Source organism: Scyliorhinus torazame, chromosome 30 (genome assembly GCF_047496885.1).
Source record: "Scyliorhinus torazame isolate Kashiwa2021f chromosome 30, sScyTor2.1, whole genome shotgun sequence".
NCBI classification, from domain to species: Eukaryota; Metazoa; Chordata; class Chondrichthyes; order Carcharhiniformes; family Scyliorhinidae; genus Scyliorhinus; species Scyliorhinus torazame.
In genome coordinates this window covers 33,549,789-33,572,342 of record NC_092736.1, presented here as the reverse complement: position 1 = coordinate 33,572,342, position 22,554 = coordinate 33,549,789, and the positions used below count along the sequence as shown (strand labels likewise).

General features: G+C 48.6%; 1 protein-coding gene across 1 annotated transcript in view; it reads left to right on the top strand.

Moving 5' to 3' along the window:
* The window catches only part of LOC140404489 (nuclear receptor ROR-alpha A), a 1,004,264-nt gene that overhangs the window by 157,100 nt on the left and 824,610 nt on the right, over positions 1-22,554 (top strand). The gene's annotated exons all lie outside the window — the stretch shown is intronic.

The following is a 22,554-nucleotide window of genomic DNA, read 5'->3' as shown; positions in this document are numbered from 1 at the left end:
ACATGAATAGGATGGGAATAGAGGGATATGGACCCAGGAAGTGTAGAAGATTGTAGTTTAGTCGGGCAGCATGGTCGGCATGGGCTTGGAGGGCCGAAGGGCCTGTTCCTGTGCTGTACATTCCTTTGTTCTTTGTTTGTACTTCAAATGTTTGGGAAATTTGCGATTCTTTTTTTTAAAGTGTTTTTTAAAAGTGACTTTTGAGGGTTTGCATTACTTGCAAAGGGCCAAATGCTAATATTTTTGAAGACTAAGATGTACTGGTCCATGCGGCCTGGTGAAGCTTGACCTGCCAGTATCGCCAGCAAGATGGAGGTTGACTTAAGGAGACCATTGGGCAGATGTGAAGAGGAAAGGGGAGAGATGGAGAAAGAGGTCAGTCAACAAGCCGGGCGAGGGAGTTGAATTTCTGCGTGGTCAGATAGCACGTTTAGGACTGCTGCTCCCTTCACCTCTGAGTGGCTGAATGCGTAGCAGCGGCCGTACTGTGTGACGGTAAAGGTGGTTCTGGTGTATCCACGCTACCACAACCAATGAGAATTGAGAAGGTCCTGGAAACAAGTGTGCCATTGTGTAGAATATTGCAAGGGCAGAACCCTGCGTATGTGGAACTTGCTTGCAATGTAGAAATGGCTAAATCCTGGAAGGAAAGGGATTGAAACTTTGGTCGACGAAGATACAGACTCGGTAGATGTTCGTAGGGCTGCGCTGTTTAAATTGGTGCCGTACAGGCTCAGTGAACTGCCTAACGAGAAAAAGTGACCTTTGTTGTATCTGCTTTTCCGCATGTAGTTCATCATTTTCGCTGACTGCGATTTGTCTGGTCATCGAGATTCCAATTTGGGTTAAAGTAAAAGTTACAAAAATTGAAATCTTCTTCAATAATTTCTTCATTTTTGGTGTTGTAGTAAATTTGTTTGATTTTTCAGATCCCTGCAGGATTTTCATTGCCCTATTCCCTGTAATAAAAGCTGACGGGATTTACCACACACCCCGCCGCGTGTTTTTCGACGGAGGAGTCTGCCCACCTGCGGGATTTCCTCGTCCTGCCATTTCCCCATTGACTGCACCCATCGTCACCGGGAAATCCGTGTGCCATTGGGCACGGAATATCCCGCTGGCGTGAACAGCCGGTAAATCCCGCCCAGAAACATGCATTTATATAGCACCTTGAAGGTAGTAAAACATCTCCAGGCATTTCATGGTAGAATTATCAAACATAATTGAGTCGCAAAACCTCATACACAGAGGTGACAGGACAGGCAAAGGACATGCCACCAAAAGGTTTGCTGAAGAAGCCTTTCGAGGACTGCCTTAAAACAAAGAACAAAGAAAATTACAGCACAGGAACAGGCCCTTCGGCCCTCCCAGCCTGCGCCGATCCAGATCCTTTATCTAAACCTGTCACCTATTTTCCAAGGATCTACTTCCCTCTGTTCCCCGCCCGTTCATATATCTGTCTAGATGCATCTTAAATGATGCTGTCGTGCCCGCCTCTACCACCTCCGCTGGCAAAGCATTCCAGGCACCCACCACCCTCTGCGTAAAAGACTTTCCACGCGCATCTCCCTTAAACTTTCCCCCCCTCACCTTTCACCCACTCTTGGAAGAAGCTTGTTGCTATCCACCCTGTCCATACCTCTCATAATTTTGTAGACCTCGATCAGGTCCCCCCTCAACCTCTCGTCTTTCCAACGAAAACAATCCTAATGAGGGAGAAGATAATTGCTGAATAAAAATACACGTTGTCAAAGCTTTTGGTCTTGCACTCATCAGGACAACTCACAAGAAATTACCAACAGTTATGCGAAAATGACAATTTATATTGCATGAGGAGAGAGTGCTGATTGGTTGGCAAGTGTACTCTGATTGGTGGAGGCATTTCCATTAAAAATGTAGCATGGAACAGTTAAATGCTCAGCTTTGTTGGGTCGAATCTGATTGGTCAAGGCAGGCATGTAGCACATACTTTATGCCCGAGGGCAATGCAGTTTAATCTCTGCAAGACAAAAGCTTCGACAACGTGAATCTCTTTTCAGCAATTTTCGAGTTCTGCCCACTCGAATTCTGCCCAATAGTCACTTTTAAAGGGGGATTTTAAAAGGAGATTGACACTGGCTGTAAGATTCTCTGATTGTTATATATAGGTATTGGGCACTGTGCTATATATAAACACATGACGATTACACTCGGTTTGGTCATTGAAATTCAGAATCTAAGTTACTGATAGAAATTAGATATTTCATTACAGGGCCCAGGGACACCTCAATTAATCATCATTCCTCCATCCGAACTCAACTTTCCTAAGAGGTACCCAGGGTATTTTTATCTTACCTTTTATGCCTTTTCTAGATTTACCCATATCATCCCATTGTCAGGTTAAAAGGTTGTTAACCTGCTGAAGTTTTAGATTCCAGTATCAGAGGAATGTGTGGGAGATCGAAGAATAGCGAATAATGATGTTCCTTGCCCTTAATAATATAAGGTAGGAAAGTGGACCGAGTGAGTGTTAGCTCAGCCATGATCTTATTGAATGGGAGAGCAGTCACACAGCGCTGAATGGCCTCTTCCTGCTCTTGTTCTTATGTCTTTGGATGCGCTCTCTTGGGAGGTATATAGAATCATCACGTCCATGTTTAAAATGGCCACTTTTGTCTGAGACGTTGAGCCATTCACCTTCACTTTCCCTGAAGTGGGGCAGCACGGTAGCATTGTGGATAGCACAATTGCTTCACAGCTCCAGGGTTCCAGGTTTGATTCCAGCTTGGGTCACTGTCTGTGCGGAGTCTGCACATCCTCCCCGTGTGTGTGTGGGTTTCCTCCGGGTGCTCCGGTTTCCTCCCACAGTCCAAAGATGTTCAGGTTAGGAGGATTGGCCATGATAAATTGCCCTTAGTGTCCAAAATTGCCCTTAGTGTTGGGTGGGGTTACTGGGTTATGGGGATAGGGTGGCGGTGTTGACCTTGGGTAGGGTGCTCTTTCCAAGAGCCGATGCAGACTCGATGGGCCGAATGGCCTCCTTCTGCACTGTAAATTCTATGAAATTCTGTAAGTACCTCTGTCGGGAATCTTCGGTCCCCCAGCCGTGTGTTTCTCTTCCCGCCGCGTGTCAATGAGATTTCCCATTGAAGCCACATCATGCCACCGGGAAACCCATGGGCGGGGGTGCGGGTACAGAGAATCACGACAGCCAGAGAATTCCAGCCCCGGTAAACCCATGGGGCTGGGTTCTCCATTTGGGAGACTAAGTGCTGACGCCAAACAGCCACCGATCCTCCATCTAGTGGGGGGCCAGCAGGCAGGCAGCGAATAGCCCCCGGCTCTAGCTGCGGATACAGCTGGAGAATTGCCGGGTCCGTGGCCACGCATGTGCACGGTGGCGGCCCGCAGCTGTCGCACCGCGCAACATGGCGGCGGCGGCCCGCGGACCCGACCTGCTAAATAGTGACCGCCTTTGGCCAGGCTCCCCACCCCTGGAACACTACCCACCAGTGTCCCCAGCCACTGCCAAAGCCCCCCACCTGTGGATTGGCTCTCCTCCCCCCGCCCCCCCGACTGTGGCAGCGCTGGACTTACTTCGCAGCTGCCACGCCGAGTTCCCTCCAGAAAATTCGACACGCGACCGACGCCATCGGCTAACTCGGCCCATCGGGGGAGGGCCTCGGGTAACGTCCTGAGGCTGTCCTGACGACATGCGACTGCGAGTATGCCGTTTCGGAGGGGACGGAGCATGGCAAACGTAGCACTGCCCCCGATATCGACGCCAACGGGGATTCTCCGGCCGATCGGCGAACGCAATTTCGGCAGTGGAGATCGGGCAATCCCGCCCATGATTCCTTTAATATAGTAAGAGGTCTTACGACACCCGGTTAAAGTCCAGGACTCGTCCCAGTCCAACGCCAGCATCTCCACGTCGTGACTACCTTTAATATAGGGGAAACATGGAAAACCAGGCATTAGCACGCACTCACTAAGAGGTATCCGAGTGATCTGAAACAACTGGCAAAGCAGTGAACTCCATGGGAATTTATACAAGTGTCTGGAAGGCCTTGTGGGTGCAACTGTTGCCACCCAGAAAGAAGGTTAGCAAAACGGGCTGAGTATTGTCATCACGTGAACGCTTATGACAGCACAGCGCCGGATGTTCCTGTTTCTGGCCTCGAGGAGCTGGCTTCCGTGCTGGTCCGACAACACATTACCCCATGGTGAGGCTAAGGTAGCCTTATTGCCACAATAGATGTTGACTGGTGTCAGTGTGTCTGCATACAGGGCCAACATCTATTGCCTCAAACCTCCGGGACTCCACTCCTCCAAGATATCCAGCATGTGAAGCCGGGCTAACAAGTTTGGGGATTGAAGCAATTTAAATAGCTCCTCGCGGTGATCTTTGCCAAGCCTCTCCACTGCCAATATTCCGTCTTTATTGGTATTGGCCGTTAACACCATGTGGGCTGGAAGGTAAACTTTTACATTCTGCCTCTGAATCGTCCCCATCAATCATTGAACAACCTAAATGACGTCAATATAAGGCCTCTGTATTAATGTGGAATAACCTGGTTCGCAGGCAGGAGAAATGTCAAGAACATTCAACTGCTTACAAACTAAGTTGTTACAGTTCTGTCAATTCTACTGCATGAATGATAAAGCACCATATTACTGGGCATAGCGATGAATGTAAATGGACCAAATTACTGTTCTATTAATGCTTAAACATCAAATTACTTCTATTGAATTATGATACATTGAACCCTTCAAATGTGGAGAGAAATTCTGACACATTGAAAGATCTTTGCACTGCGACAACGAAAGTTTCACAGCAGCTTCCTCTGCATGGCAGGTAACCTGACTGGAGCTATCCCATGGCCAGAGTTCTGTTGGTGTTGGTTGGGCTCTTTTGTATGTGATCCACATTGGCACATAAACCACCACATCCCTGAGCCACATGCCATTCATCATCCAACAACAGTGTCAGATTAAAATTAACTTACTTGAACTGACATTTGATGAATTGATGAGTGTTAGTCGAGAAAGGGCCATGAGAAGGTGGCTGAAGATTTTTTTAATTAGTAAAGATGTGACTGCTGTAAATTGGGTTCTCTCAGGAGGGCCTTCGATTCTGGCGCCATTGTTGATTTTCACCCTTCCAATCCAGTTCCCTGGCAGCAATGGAAAAGTCCCTCAGTAATTGAGAAGAAAGGAACAGCTACTGAAAGCACGAGAGCAACATTTTCTTTGGAGTTTCTATTGTTTGACTACACAGAGGCTTTTCATTAGATCAGGTGTCTAATTTAGTGATCCAACTCATAACTCATACTTCTCTGGTCTTCACATGAATAATACATGGACTCCTCAGTGTGTTATTTTTAGAACGTTCAACTTTAGGAATGCATAAGTAATGATCTGGGAAAATCCTGCCGGATGATGGCCATGTCTGACTGCACAGCCGGTTACACTGTGTTTTCTGGTAGTGGATTAGGAGGAAACATTCTGACCTTTATGAATTTTGTTTGGTTTTATAATCGTCACCATTTTCCACAATTGCACGAGGACCAACAGACAATAATTTACAGGTAACTCTTTATTTTCCCTCAATAGCCCAGCCTCTCCCTCCCTGAACTAGTGACTGCTGGGGTCACTCTAGCCCAGTGTAGCATTTTCTGATGCAGAGTTATATAGTTATTTACCTCCACAGGTGGAGCCGCCATTTTGTTATTTTTTGTTTTAGTCCAGCGGGCTAAATTGTGTTGCTGCACCGAGCCCACAGTATGAACCCTGGGCCAGAGTTTTGCTATCAAGCCGGGAGCGCAGAGACGGGGGAATTCCCGACTCTATGAACCTGACCTTGATAAAATGGCCTCCTGTGGGTTGAATCTTCATTCCGGGTGGGTGGGCTGGATTGGAAGTCAGCCTGCAGCCATTGGAATGAGGATACCAGCTGGCTGGGCTGGGTGGAAGGCTTGGCGTTGTGCTCCAGCACTGAATTACATTTTAAAAAGTAGAATAAAGCAAAAAGCATCCCTGCCACCCCCCCCCCCCCACCACCCCCACTTCTCCCCCCACACAGCTGCATGCCCCACCTATGTTAACTTATGTTACCTCGTGCCCCAGTCTGTCATAGTCCCTGTGCTATCTTATGCCCCCCTCCCCTAGGCCCCTTATAGCCACATGCCACCTTACTCACATCACCTATTCAACCTGATGGGCCTGTGCCTCCCCCCCCCCCCCCCCCCCCAGATCACCATGGCCCCTTTATGGCCTCTCTGCCTACTGAGCGTCAACCCATGCCAACACACACCATCATTTCCTTTACACTGGGTTTGATGATGTAATGATGGTACACTGGGTTTGATGATGTAATGATGGTACACTGGGTTTGATGATGTAATGATGGTACACTGGGTTTGATGATGTAATGTAACGGCAGCACGGTAGCCTTGTGGATAGCACAATTGCTTCACAGCACCAGGGTCCCAGGTTCGATTCCGGCTTGGGTCACTGTCTGTGCGGAGTCTGCACATCCTCCCCGTGTGTGCGTGGGTTTCCTCCGGGTGCTCCGGTTTCCTCCCACAGTCCAAAGATGTGCAGGTTAGGTGGATTGGCCATGATAAATTGCCCTTAGTGTCCAAAATTGCCCTTAGTGTTGGGTGGGGTTACTGGGTTATGGGGATAGGGTGGCAGTGTTGACCTTGGGTAGGGTGCTCTTTCCAAGAGCCGGTGCAGACCCGATGGGCCGAATGGCCTCCTTCTGCACTGTAAATTCTATGATCTATGAACTATGATGGTACATTGGGTTTGATGATGTAATGAGGGTACAGTGGGTTTGATGATGTAATGGTGGTACACTGGGTTTGATGATGTAATGATGGTACACTGGGTTTGATGATGTAATGATGGTACATTGGGTTTGATGATGTAATGATGGTACACTGGGTTTGATGATGTAATGTAACGGCAGCACGGTAGCCTTGTGGATAGCACAATTGCTTCACAGCACCAGGGTCCCAGGTTCGATTCCGGCTTGGGTCACTGTCTGTGCGGAGTCTGCACATCCTCCCCGTGTGTGCGTGGGTTTCCTCCGGGTGCTCCGGTTTCCTCCCACAGTCCAAAGATGTGCAGGTTAGGTGGATTGGCCATGATAAATTGCCCTTAGTGTCCAAAATTGCCCTTAGTGTTGGGTGGGGTTACTGGGTTATGGGGATAGGGTGGCAGTGTTGACCTTGGGTAGGGTGCTCTTTCCAAGAGCCGGTGCAGACCCGATGGGCCGAATGGCCTCCTTCTGCACTGTAAATTCTATGATCTATGAACTATGATGGTACATTGGGTTTGATGATGTAATGAGGGTACAGTGGGTTTGATGATGTAATGGTGGTACACTGGGTTTGATGATGTAATGATGGTACACTGGGTTTGATGATGTAATGATGGTACACTGGGTTTGATGATGTAATGATGGTACACTGGGTTTGATGATGTAATGATGGTACACTGGGATTGATGCTGTAATGATGGTACACTGGGTTTAATGATGTAATGATGGTACACTGGGTTTGATGATGTAATGATGGTACGTTGGGTTTGATGATGTAATGATGGTACACTGGATTTGATGATGTAATGATGGTACACTGGGTTTGATGATGTAATGATGGTACACTGGGTTTGATGATGTAATGATGGTGCACTGGGTTTGATGATGTAATGATGGTACACTGGGTTTGATGATGTAATGATGGTATGCTGGGTTTGATGATGTAATGATGGTACACTGGGTTTGATGATGTAATGATGGTATGCTGGGTTTGATGATGTAATGATGGTATGCTGGGTTTGATGATGTAATGATGGTATGCTGGGTTTGATGATGTAATGATGGTACACTGGGTTTGATGATGTAATGATGGTACACTGGGTTTGATGATGTCATGATGGTACACTGGGTTTGATGATGTCATGATGGTACACTGGGTTTGATGATGTAATGATGGTATGCTGGGTTTGATGATGTAATGATGGTACACTGGGTTTGATGATATGATGGTACACTTGGTTTGATGATGTAATGATGGTACGCTGGGTTTGATGATGTAATGATGGTGCATTGGGTTTGATGATGTAATGATGGTATGCTGGGTTTGATGATGTAATGATGGTACGCTGGGTTTGATGTTGTAATGATGGTACGCTGGGTTTGATGCTGTAATGATGGTACACTGGGTTTGATGATGTAATGGTGGTACACTGGGTTTGATGATGTAATGAAGGTACACTGGGTTTGGTGATGTAATGATGGTACACTGGGTTTGATGATGTAATGATGGTACACTGGGTTTGATGATGTAATGATGGTACACTGGGTTTGATGATGTAATGATGGTACACTGGGTTTGATGATGTAATGATGGTACACTGGGTTTCATGATGCAATAATGCAACGCTGGATTTGAAGATGTAATCATTGTATGCTGGGTTTAATTATGGAAAGTTGCTGCCCTGTTTTTGATGATGCAACAATGGTACATCAAGTTTGTTGATGTCATATTACTATGTTGGGTTTGATGATGCGTTGAAGGTACGCTACTTTTGGTGATGTAATGATGGTATGCTCTGTTTGAACATGTAATAATGCTACAGTGGGTGACTGTGTGGAGTCTGCACGTTCTCCCCATGTCTGGATGGGCTTCCTCCAGGTGCTCCGGATTGCTCCCACAGTCCAAAGATGTGCAGGTTTAGATGGGATTACCGGGTTACGGGATAAGGACAGTGGGCCTAGGTAGGGAGCTCTTTTCGAGGGTCGATGCAGACTTGATGAGCTGAATGGCGTCTTTCTGCATTGTATTGATTCTATAGTCGGGGTATTGTTTTATTTGTTCACTGGGTGTGGGTGTCGCTGGCTAAGCCAGCATTTATTGCCCATCCCTAATTGCCCTTCAGAAGGTGGTGGTGAGCTGCCTTCTTGAACTGCTGCAGTCCCTGAGGTGTAGAGACACCCACTGTGCTGTTAAGGAGGGAATTCCAGGATTTTGATCCAGCGACAGTGAAGGAACGGCCGATATATTTACAAGTCAGGATGGTAACTGGCTTGACACGGAACTTGCAGGTGATAGTATTCCCATCTATCTACTGCGCTTGTCCCTCCAGGTTTTAGGGGTTGTGGGTTTGGGAGGTGCTGGTGAAGGAGCCTTGGTGAGTTTCTGCAGTGCACCTTGTAGATGGTACAGAATGTGTCCGCTGTGTGCCAGTGGAGGAGGGGGTGAATTTTTAAGGTGGTGGATGGGGTTCCAGTCAAGCAGGGCTGCTTTGTCCTGAGTGCAGTTGAGATTCCTGAGTGTTGTTGGAACTGCACTCATCCAGGCAAGCAGATAATTCCATCACACCCCTGACTTGTGCCTTGTAAATCATGGACGATCTTTGGGGAGTCATGTAGTGAGTCATTTTCTGCAGAATTCCCAATCTCTGACCCACTCCTGTAGCTACAGAATTTATAAGGCTGTTCCAGATGAGGGGCAAAATTCTCCGACCCCCCGCTGGGTCGGAGAATTGCCGGGAGCTGGCGTGAATCCCCCCCCCCCCCCCCCCCCCCGGCCGGTTGCCGAATTCTCCGGCACCGGATATTCGGCGGGGGTGGGAATCGCGCTGCGCCGGTTGCCGGGGCCCCCCAACCCGCGATTCCCCGGCCCGGATGGGCCGAAGTCCCGCTGCTAAAATGCCTGTCCCACCAGCGTGGATTAAACCACCTACCTTACCGGTGGGACAAGGCGGCGGGCTCCGGGGTCCTGGGGCGCGGGGCGATCTGGCTCCGGGGGGTGCCCCCACTGTGGCCTGGCCCGCGATCGGGGCTCACCAATCCGCGGGCGGGCCTGTGCCGTGGGGGCACAGGCCTGGTCGTTGTTCAAGTTTTACTGCAAATGGACATCAACTGCTTCAGTATCGGAGGAATCGCCAATGAAATTGAACATTGTGCAATTATCAGTGAATATCCCCAGGGAAAAGACAAGTCGGTCTGTTATTCCTCCAGCGACTAGGGGCTTTTCACAGGAACTTAATTTGAAGCCTACTTGTGACAAGAAGTGATTTTCATTTCATTTCATTTCATCTTATTGATATTAACAGCTGTCCCTGCTCCAACACTTCCCAGTCACTCACCTGTGATTCACCTCCTGGTCCCTAACGCAGGGGGTCCTGTGAGGTGACTGAATAAGATTAAAGCGGACTGCACGCACTGGCCACACCCAAACGTTGCAGGGATTATAACATTCCCCCAAATTGTCTCGGAGTAAAGAGCCAGTGGGATTGAAATGTTAACAGAGACTCGTGGCAGTTTTGTGGCTTGAGCACTTCTTGTTCCCTGGGAACTGCCAGACCATAATTTGGAGTATCTGTGAGAAAGACCTTTGTGTCAGAGTCAGAATGTTACTGATGCACCAGAGATGAGCACACGTTGGTCCAGCACACCTCTCCAGACAGTGCTGAGCTTCTGCTTAAATCAGGCAAGCTCTATCCTAGGGTCAGAGTGTAACAGAGCAAAGTCTGTGGATGATACTAAAATAGGTGGGAAAGCAGGCAGTGAAGAGGAGATACAGATTTTTACAGAGATAATAATAATCTTTATTGTCACAAGTGGGCTTACACTAACACTGCAATGAAGTTACTGTGAAAAGCCCCGAGTCGCCACACTCCGGCACCTGTTCGGGTACACAGAGGGAGAATTCAGAATGTCCAATTCACCTAACAAGCACGTCTTTCAGGACTTGTGGGAGAAACCAGTCACAAGTATTGTCACAAGTAGGCTTCAAATGAAGTTACTGTGAAAAGCCCCTAGTCGCCACATTCCGGCGCCTGTTCGGGGAGGCTGGTACGGGAATTGAACCGTGCTGCTGGCCTGCCTTGGTCTGCTTTCAAAGCCAGCGATTTAGCCCTGTGCTAAACAGCCCCACTAAGGGGCAATTTAGCGTGGCCAATCCACCTAACCTGCACATGTTTGGACTGTGGGAGGAAACCGGAGCACCCAGAGGAAACCCACGCACACACGGGGAGGATGTGCAGACTCCGCACAGACAGTGACCCGAGACTGGAATTGAACCTGGGACCCTGTGAGGCAGCAGTGCCAACCACTGTGTACTCTCCAACATTTTTCATAATATGTTGAGATAAGTAAATCTATTGCAGCCAATGTGTGTGTGTGTGTAACGGTCGCCTCTAGCTTCTAATGGTAAGATTAATTGAAACGTTGTGTGAATTAATGAATGTAAAACTCAGTTGTTCCAATCAAGGCATTTCCCAATTAAAATGATGTATATACTTCTGCCGCTTTACCATCACGACGAGTTAAATAATTCATCAAGAGTTTGTGTTACGCAATCTTTTTTTGAACAAGGGTTCAGTAGATCAGTCAACAGTCCCTTCATGCTCGGGTGGCAGCTTCCTGTGTGATTAAATTCACGGTGCCTGACTTGTTACATTGTGTTAAAAATCTTATGCGTGCGCTGGTCATTTATTGACTCTTGTTTACCGCTTTGCGATCGACCTTGATTTCGGGTTCGGTTTGGAAACGCATGGATGTGAAGGAGCATGATGCCCAGCTCCAGCTATCTACATACCTGCCATGGACAAAAAGAGCAATAAAACCAATTTAAATTATTCCTCTCTGGTTCTCTGTTCAACCCTCCATCCCGAGTAGGGCACGAGATTCCCAGGACAAGGGGTCGTCAGAAGGAGAATTGAACCCCCTGCGGCTGGAATCAAGCTGACCCACACCGGCCATCCAATATGCTCCCCAGGATTCTGAGTTGCCGTGGCAACATATACGGCTCCCCGCACGTTGTAGCCTGGAGCGATGAATGCTGATGGCGGAGGTTCCAATTATCTTCCCGGCACATGACTCACTAAGAACCTTTCCTGCTCTTACTGCCTGCCACAGGTGTGTGTTGGAAGGATTTACGGGTCGATACTGTGGTATTATCATAACTATCAGCATTACAAGAGTTAATGTAGCATCAAGAGTAGCCACTAGAGGGAGCTGCAGATACAACTATACAAGGCAGTGATGCTAGACCTTAGGGGAGGAGTGTATGCAGGAGACAGCTAGTGAAGGTCATAGTGCAGATAGTGTGAGTAAGGTTAGATTATAGTTTATACCAGTAGTGAGATTAGCAGTAGATGAGTGCAGTTAGATGTTATTGATCAATTCTGTATTCTTAAGGACTAAGTTTGCAGCTGGTTTAACACAGTGGGCTAAACAGCTGGCTTGCAAAGCAGAACAATGCCAGCAGCGCGGGTTCAATTCCCGTACCGGCCTCCCCGAACAGGTGCCAGAATGTGGCGACTAGGGGCTTTTCACACTAACTTCATCGAAGCCTACTTGTGACAATAAGCGATTGTCACCCCTGTCAGCATCAACGGGGCCGAGGTGGAGATGGTTAGCAGTTTCAAATTCCTAGGGGTGCACATCTCAAAAAATCTGTCCTGGTCCACCCACGTCGACGCTACCACCAAGAAAGCACAACAGCGCCTATACTTCCTCAGGAAACTAAGGAAATTCGGCATGTCCACATTAACCCTTACCAACTTTTACCGATGCACCATAGAAAGCATCCTATCGGGCTGCATCACAGCCTGGTATGGCAACTGCTCGGCCCAGGGCCGCAAGAAACTTCAGAGAGTCGTGAACACTGCCCAGTCCATCACACGAACCTGCCTCCCATCCATTGACTCCATCTACACCTCCCGCTGCCTGGGGAAAGCGGGCAGCATAATCAAAGACCCCTCCCACCCGGCTCACTCACTCTTCCAACTTCTTCCATCGGGCAGGAGATACAGAAGTCTGAGAATACGCACCAACAGACTCAAAAATAGCTTCTTCCCCGATGTCACCAGACTCCTAAATGATCCTCTTATGGACTGACCTCATTAACATTACACCCTAACAGGAAGAATTAGTACTGGGCTAATGGTAAGATTCTTGGTAGCGTGGATGAGCAGAGAAATCTCGGTGTCCATGTACATAGATCCCTGAAAGTTGCCACCCAGGTTGAGAGGGTTGTTAAGAAGGCGTACGGTGTGTTAGCTTTTATTGGTAGAGGGATTGAGTTTCGGAGCCATGAGGTCATGTTGCAGCTATACAACACTCTGGTGCGGCCGCATTTGGAGTATTGCGTGCAATTCTGGTCGCCGCATTATAGAAAGGATGTGGAAGCATTGGAAAGGGTGCAGAGGAGATTTACCAGAATGTTGCCTGGTATGGAGGGAAGATCTTATGAGGAAAGGCTGAGGGACTTGAGGCTGTTTTCGTTAGAGAGCAGAAGGTTAAGAGGTGACTTAATTGAGGCATACAAGATGATCAAAGGATTGGATAGGGTGGACAGTGAGAGCCTTTTCCTCGGATGGTGATGTCTAGCATGAGGGGACATACCTTTGAATTGAAGGGAGATAGATATAAGACAGATGTCAGAGGTGGGTTCTTTACTCAGAGAGTAGTAAGGGTGTGGAATGCCCTGCCTGCAACAGTAGTGGACTCGCCAACACTAAGGACATTCAAATGGTCATTGGATAGACATATGGACGATAAGGGAATAGTGTAGATGGTCTTTAGAGTGGTTTCACAGGTCGGCGCAACATCGAGGGCCGAAGGGCCTGTACTGCGCTGTAATGTTCTATGTTCTGTATGCTTCATCCGATGCCAGTGCTTTTGTAGTTACATTGTATATGTTGTGTTGCCCTATTATGTATTTTCTTTTATTCCCTTTTCTTCCATGTACTTAATGATCTGTTGAGCTGCTCGCAGAAAAATACTTTTCACTGTACCTCGGCACACGTGACAATAAACAAACCCAATCCAATCCAATCCAATCCATTAAATTTCGAATCCCAGTTTTAGTAGTGGAAATAAAATCTTAGCTTTGTTCAAGTTAAAAGCTATTGTGTGGTCTTTGTGAACACGACGCCAATCATCCTGAAATAAGCAACACAAATAACACCGCAGATACGTGTCTGACCATGATAAGTGTCCAATCATTGACCGTTAAGTCCTGGAGTGGGACTTGAACTTGAAGCTTCTGTTTCAGAGGCAGAGTGTTACCCCACTGCATCGCCAGACCTCCTTCAAATGAAACCGCTCCAATTAATTTTACACCACGCAACTCGAAGGCTCGCGTTTAGCTCTCACCTGTCACGCTCAGCTTCAAAATATCCTCCGCACAGCCAATGATGCGAGTCAAAAACATTGCTGGGGGGGGGGGAAAGGGTCGGATAGGGTCGGATTTGCAGCCCAGAGCAAATCAGTGTTAACTAGCTAATCCTGGACAATGCTGATTGGCTGAACTAGGAGTGGACAGGGCAGCAGTACAAGTATGAAGCAGAAATCATTCACCAGGCAGGAAAACCCCCCACCGATCAACAAATGAAAAGAGTTGCCAATCGAGAACAAAGAGTGGCCTTAAATCCACCATTAAAATTGCTCAAACCCTCGGCCGGAATTCCCTGGCCGGCGTGATTCACTTTTCCCGCCGTGAGCTTGGGGTGGCCTCAACGGCAAATCCCATTGACAGAATCCCGCCCCCAGCGAACGGCTCTTCACCAGGGAACACGCGGCTGGGGGAATTGGAGAATCTCAGCCCCTTATTTACAGAATACAAGTGGTTCTCTTCCTGGTTTCTCATTGAGTCTTGGGTGTATAGAAATTCAAGATTTTCAAATAGGTGGCATGGTGGCACAGTGGTTAGCACTGTCCCTTTGCTGTTCCAGGGTCTCAGGTTCGATTCCCGGCTTGGGTCACTGTCTGTGCGGAGTCTGCACGTTCTCCCCGTGTCTGCGTGGGTTTCCTCCGGGTGCTCCGGTTTCCTCCCACAGTCCAAAGATGTGCAGGTTAGGTGGATGGCCAGGATAAATTGCCCTTAGTGTACAGGGATAGGGTGGAGGTGTGGGCTTAAGAAGGGTGCTCTTTCCAAGGGCCGCTGCAGACTCGATGGGCTGAATGGCCTCCTTCTGGACTGAACATTTAAGATGCGAATGTAAAAAGGATATTTTATATTGTAATACTGTGGATAGGGAGGTAGATGCAGCTTTGCCAATGATCATTCTGGAGATCGGGAGTTCAAATCCCAAGTTATGAAACTGCACGGGATTGCTATGGAGATATGGAACCGCAACAGGTCAACCAACCCATGCTGGTGTCCATGCTCCGCTCGAGCATCCTTCAACCTTTCCTCATCAAAATCTATCCTCATATCCCCTTCTCTCTCTGGATGTGGGAGTCGCTGGCTAGGCCAGCATTTATTGCCCATCCCTAATTACCCTCGAGAAGGTGGAGGTGAGCCGCCTTCTTGAACCGCCTCAGTCCATGTGGTGTAGGTACACCCACAGTGCTGTTAGGGAGGGAGTTCCAGGATTTTGACCCGGTGACAGTGAAGGAACGGCCGATATATTTCCAAGTCAGGGTGGTGAGTGGCTCGGACGGAAACCTCCAGGTGCTGGGGTCCCCATGTGTCTGCTGTCCTTGTCCTTCTAGCTGGTAGAGGCTGTGAGACAAAGACAAAGGCAAAGAAACAGCACAGGAACAGGCCCTTCGGCCCTCCAAGCCCGTGCCGACCATGCTGCCCAACTAAACTACAATCTTCTACACTTCCTGGGTCCGTATCCCTCTATTCCCATCCTATTCATGTATTTGTCAAGATGCCCCTTAAATGTCACTATCGTCCCTGCTTCCACCACCTCCTCCGGTAGCGAGTTCCAGGCACCCACTACCCTCTGCGTAAAAAACTTGCCTCGTACATCTACTCTAAACCTTGCCCCTCTCACCTTAAACCAATGCCCCCTAGTAATTGACCCCTCTACCCTGGGGAAAAGCCTCTGACTATCCACTCTGTCTATGCCCCTCATAATTTTGTATACCTCTATCAGGTCGCCCCTCAACCTCCTTCGTTCCCGTGAGAACAAACCGAGTTTATTCAACCGCTCCTCATAGCTAATGCCCTCCATACCAGGCAACATTCTGGTAAATCTCTTCTGCAGCCTCTCTAAAGCCTCCACATCCTTCTGGTAGTGTGGCGACCAGAATTGAACACTATACTCCATGTGTGGCCTAACTAAGGTTCTATACAGCTGCAACATGACTTGCCAATTCTTATACTCAATGCCCCGGCCAATGAAGGCAAGCATGCCGTATGACTTCTTGACTACCTTCTCCACCTGTGTTGCCCCTTTCAATGACCTGTGGACCTGTACTCCCAGATCTCTTTGACTTTCAATACTCTTGAGGGTTCTACCATTCACTGTATATTCCCTACCTGCATTAGACCTTCCAAAATGCATTACCTCACATTTGTCCGGATTAAACTCCATCTGCCATCTCTCCGCCCAAGTCTCCAAACAATCTAAATCCTGCTGTAACCTCCGACAGTCCTCATCGCTATCCGCAATTCCACCAACCTTTGTGTTGTCTGCAAACTTACTAATCAGCCAGTTACATTTTCCTCCAAATCATTTATATATACTACAAAGAGCAAAGGTCCCAGCACTGATCCCTGTGGAACACCACTGGTCACAGCCCTCCAATTAGAAAAGCATCCTTCCATTGCTACTCTCTGCCTTCTATGGCTTAGCCAGTTCTGTATCCACCTTGCCAGCTCACACGTGATCCCGTGTGACTTCACCTTTTGTACTAGTCTACCATGAGGGACCTTGTCAAAGGCCTTACTGAAGTCCATATAGACAACATCTACTGCCCTACCTGCATCTTTGTGACCTCCTCGAAAAACTCTATCAAGTTAGTGAGACACGACCTTCCCTTCACAAAACCGTGCTGCCTCTCACTAATACGTCCATTTGCTTCCAAATGGGAGTAGATCCTGTCTCGAAGAATTCTCTCCAGTAATTTCCCTACCACTGAAGTAAGGCTCACCGGCCTGTAGTTCCCGGGATTATCCTTGCTACCCTTCTTAAACAGAGGAACAACATTGGCTATTCTCCAGTCCTCCGGGACATCCCCTGAAGACAGCGAGGATCCAAAGATTTCTGTCAAGGCCTCAGCAATTTCCTCTCCAGCCTCCTTCAGTATTCTGGGGTAGATCCCATCAGGCCCTGGGGACTTATCTAACTTAATATTTTTTAAGACACCCAACACCTCGTCTTTTTGGATCTCAATGTGACCCAGGCTATCTGCACTTCTCCAGACTCAACATCTACCAATTTCTTCTCTTTGGTGAATACTGATGCAAAGTATTCATTTCGTACCTCGCCCATTTCCTCTGGCTCCACACATAGATTCCCTTGCCTATCCTTCAGTGGGCCTACCCTTTCCCTGGCTACCCTCTTGCTTTTTATGTACGTGTAAAAAGCCTTGGGATTTTCCTTAACCCTATTTGCCAGTGACTTTTCGTGACCCCTTCTATCCCTCCTGACTCCTTGCTAAAGTTCCTTCCTACTTTCCTTATATTCCACGCAGGCTTCGTCTGTTCCCAGCCTTTTAGCCCTGACAAATGCCTCCTTTTTCTTTTTGACGAGGCCTACAATATCTCTCGTCATCCAAGGTTCCCGAAAATTGCCTCACAGGAACATGCCGGTCCTGAATTCCTTTCAACTGCCACTTGAAAGCCTCCCACATGTCAGATGTTGATTTGCCCTCAAACATCCGCCCCCAATCTATGTTCTTCAGTTCCCGCCTAATATTGTTATAATTAGCCTTCCCCCAATTTAGCACATTCATCCTCGGACCACTCTTATCATTGTCCACCAGTACTTTAAAACTTACTGAATTGTGGTCACTGTTACCGAAATGCTCCCCTACTGAAACATCTACCACCTGGCCGGGCTCATTCCCCAATACCAGGTCCAGTACCACCCCTTCCCTAGTTGGACTGTCTACATATTGTTTTAAGAAGCCCTCCTGGATGCTCCTTACAAACTCCGCCCCGTCTAAGCCCCTGGCACTAAGTGAGTCCCAGTCAATATTGGGGAAGTTGAAGTCTCCCATCACCACAACCCTGTTGTTTTTACTCTTTTCCAAAATCTGTCTACCTATCTGCTCCTCTATCTCCCGCTGGCTGTTGGGAGGCCTGGAGTAAACCCCCAACATTGTGACTGCACACTTCTTATTCCTGATCTCTACCCATATAGCCTCACTGCCCTCGGAGGTGTCCTCCCGCAGTACAGCTGTGATATTCTCCCGAACCAGTAGCGCAACTCCGCCTCCCCTTTTACATCCCCCTCTATCCCGCCTGAAACATCTAAATCCTGGAATGTTTAGCTGCCAGTCCTGCCCTTCCCTCAACCAGGTCTCTGTAATGGCAACAACATCATAGTTCCAAGTACTAATCCAAGCTCTAAGTTCATCTGCCTTACCCGTAATATTTCTTGCATTAAAACATATGCACTTCAGGCCACCAGACCCGCTGTGTTCAGCAACTTCTCCCTGTCTGCTCTGCCTCAGAGCCACACTGTCCCTATTCCCTAGTTCTCCCTCAATGCTCTCACCTTCTGACCTATTGCTCCCGTGCCCACCCCCCTGCCATACTAGTTTAAACCCTCCCGTGTGACACTAGCAAACCCCGCGGCCAGGATATTTATGCCTCTCCGGTTTAGATGCAACCTGTCCTTCTTATACAGGTCACACCTGCCCCGGAAGAGCTCCCAGTCGTCCAGATAACAGAAACCCTCCCTCCTACACCAGCTGATTAGCCACGTGTTTAGCTGCTCTATCTACCTATTTCTAGCCTCACTGGCACGTGGCACAGGGAGTAATACCAAGATTACAACCCTCGAGGTCCTGTCTTTTAACTTTCTGCCTAGCTCCCTGAACTCCTGCTGCAGGACCTCATGCCCCTTCCTGCCTATGTCGTTAGTACTAATATGTACAACGAACTCTGCCTGTTTGCCCTCCCCTTCAGGATGCCCTCTACCCGTTCGGAGACATCCTGGACCCTGGCACCAGGGAGGCAACATACCATCCTGAAGTCTCTTTCACGTCCACAGAAGCGCCTATCTGTGCCCCTGACTATAGAGTCCCCTATTACTATTACTCTTCTGCGCTTTGACCCTCCCTTCTGAACATCAGAGCCAGCCGTGGTGCCACTGCTCTGGCTGCTGCTGTTTTCCCCTGATAGGCTATCCCCCCCGACAGTATCCAAAGGGGCATACCTGTTCGAGAGGGGGACAACCACAGGGGATTCCTGCACTGACTGCCTGCCCTTTCTGGTGGTCACCCATTTCTCTGCCTGCACCTTGGGTGTGACCATATTTACATAACTGCGATCTATGACGCTTTCCGCCACCTGCATGCTCCTAAGTGCATTCAATTGCTGCTCCAACCGAACCATGCGGTCTGTGAGGAGCTCCAGTTGGGTGCACTTTCTGCAGATGAAGCCATCCGGGACGCTGGAAGCCTCCCGGACCTGCCACATCTCACAGTCAGAGCACTGCACCCCTTTAACTGACATTGCGTCAATTAATTAAAATTTAAATTTAAATTTAAAAAAAAAAAAAAAAAAAAAAAATTTTTTTAAATTTCAAAGTTACTGTTAACTATCTGTTTCCTAGCACTATATTTCTAATAGAAATGCAAAAGCTAAATATAGTACTCTCCGATCTCTGGCTTAGATACCCCTATGAATTATAATTAAGTAATTATGTTTAATTAGTTACCAATGCTTAATTTTTAAATTTAGTGTAGATTCCCAACCAGCCACTCAGGCCACAGCTTTTCTGTGATGTCACTTCAGTTTCCCCCCGAAACACACAATTTGAAAAAGGCATAAAAGTAAAAATGAGTAAAAATCACTTACCTTCTTACCCTCTGAGTGACTTAGATGTTCTCCCTGACAGAGACTGCTCCTCCTCCTCCGAGCTTGGAAGGTGTTGCCGAGGGAGCCTTTGTCAGTTCCTGCAGTATCATCTGGATGATTCATGTTGCTGCCAATGTGCTTGTCCAACTTCTCCTTAAATACAACTATAGTATTTACTTTAACCGTCCCGGGTGATCGGGATTTCCACATTCCTGCCACCCTCATAAAGAGGTTTCTTATGTACTCGCGACTTGATTTCTTGGAGACAATCTGGCGCCAAAATATCAAATTCAGTGGTAAACTTGCGGGTCATCATCAGAAACAGTAAGCCTGGGATATTCCAGAATATCATAATAACACAGTAAAGATGCTGATGCTCTTCAGAAAAGGAGCATGCCAACCTAGCTGGTCAGACTTCGGCTCCCGCGCAATATGTGGTCGGCTTTTAACGCCCCCTCAAGAGAGCCCGTGAGCCACCGAGCTGTAAAAAGGGCAGGTCCACTGTCACCTCTCAGACTAACCAGGGACGGGCAATGCATGTGGCCTTGCCAGCAACAGATACAAAGGTGTTAGTGGAATTAGCGATGAGCATATCTGTGTTCAGATTGCAATTCTCAGAATCGCTACAGCCTGTGTTTTACCCTGAAACCTGGATTTGATCGTACTTGCGTAACCTTTGACCCGGTTGCGTCCCTCGCTGATGCCACTTTTCCTGGCAGTAGGCTGAAAACATCATTGGAATATTGATTCCAACGTTGCCTCCATTGTTTCTGTTTTCGATCACATCTTTTATTTTACAATCAGGCCTGGTTGCACACCCGACTCGGACAAGTCCAGAAGGAAGATCAAGAGAATGGGCGGGAATCGGCGGGGCGGGGGGGTCCCGGCGCTGAGGAGTGGCGTGAACCACTCCGACGTCGGGCTGACCCAAAAGTGCAGAATCCCCCGCACCTTCAGGGGCTAGGCCGGCACCAGAGTGGTTTGCGCCGGCCGGCCGGCGGGGAAGGGACTTGGCGCCATGCCAATTGGCGCCGAAGGGTCTCTGCCGGCCGGTGCGAGTTGGCGCATGCGCGGGAGCGCCAGCGTGTGCTGGCGTCATCCCAGCGCATGCGTAGGGGGGGGATCATCTCCGGATCATCTCCGTGTTGGCCATGGTGGAAGACCACAGCAGCCAACGCGGAAGAATATAGTGCCCCCACGGCACTGGCCCGCCCGCGGATTGGTGGGCCCCGATCACGGGCCAGACCACCGTGGGGGCACCTCCAGGGGCCAGATCCCCCCGCGCCACCCCGAGGACCCCGGAGGCCGCCCGCGCAGCCAGGTCCCACCGGCAAGTACCTGGTGTAACATACGCCGGCGGGACCACCGAAAACGGGCAGCCACTCGGGCCATCGCGGGCCGTAGAATCGCCGGGGGGGGGGGGGGGCGCTGCCAACGGCCCCCAACCGGCACTGCGCGATTCCCGCCCCCTGCCAAATCCCCAGTGCCGGAGAATTCGGCAGCCGGCAGGGCGGGATTCACCCCGTTCCCCGGCGATTCTCCGTCCCAGCGGGGGGTTGGAGAATCCCCTCCAATGTGTTTCGATGCGGCATGGCGGCACAGTGGTTAGCACTACTGCCTCGCAGTGCCAGGGACCCGGGTTCAATTCCAGCCCCGGTGACTGTGCGGAGTCTGCACATCCTCCCCGTGTGTGCGTGGGTTTCCTCCGGGTGCTCCGGTTTCCTCCCACAGCCCAAAGATGTGCAGGTTAGGTGGATTGGCCATGATAAATTGCCCCTTAGTGTCCCACTATGTGCAGGTTAGGCGGGGTTACGGGAATAGGATGGGGGAGTGGACCAAGGTAGCTTTTGGAGGATCGGTGCAGATTCGATGGGCCGAATGGCCTCCTTCTGCACTCTAGGAATTCCAAGATTCCATGGTTTTAATGCTTATTTCTTTCGCCAAATGCCATTCTTTTCATATTTTCTTTAAAATTTTCATTGCAGTTTATTTGTTTGCCTTTCTGTGGCTGTGCACTTACAACGATCAGTAAATTATTATTTGATGTATTTCATCATCCCCTGCCCCTAACCTTAACCCATCTTCATGTAGCTCATACTCGGAGTCACTCAGAGGGGAAAACAGCTGTTATCGGAGTTCAATTTTCAGGTACGTGGGACCAGTTCTAGTCCTTTCCCAAGTTTTGACTATTGTTTTTTTCCCTAATATTATTATTATTATATTAATAAGCAAGATCGGAAATGTGGGAACAGAAAAGACTTGGGTACATGGAGTTCACCTCTGACGACGCTAGTTGTTGCCGAGTCTCACAGGGAACTAAGGGACATGGGGAACGGGCGGGACCGTCGACCTGAAGTCGGGCGCGGTGTAATTGAATGGTGGAACTGGCATGTTCCAAATTACTGTCTCCAAAAATAGATGTTTACAGCAGGGAAACAGGCCCTTCGGCCCAGCTTGCCCGTGCCGCCCAGTTTCTATCACCAAGCTAGTCCCACTTGCCCACATTTGGCCCATATCCCTCTATACCCTCCCTGCCCATGTAACTGTCTAATTTTTTTGAAGGATGCAATTATACATATCTTACGTTAACCTTCAGTGACTCATTGACAAGGACACCCAGGTCTCTTTGTACATTTGCGCTTTCTAATCTCTGACCATTTGAGAAATATTCTATGCATTTGTTGCTCCCACTCAATTGGAAAACCTCTCATTTTTCCACATTATATCACAGCTATCATGTTCTTGCCCACTCGCTATGCCTGTCCAAATTCTCGTAGAACCG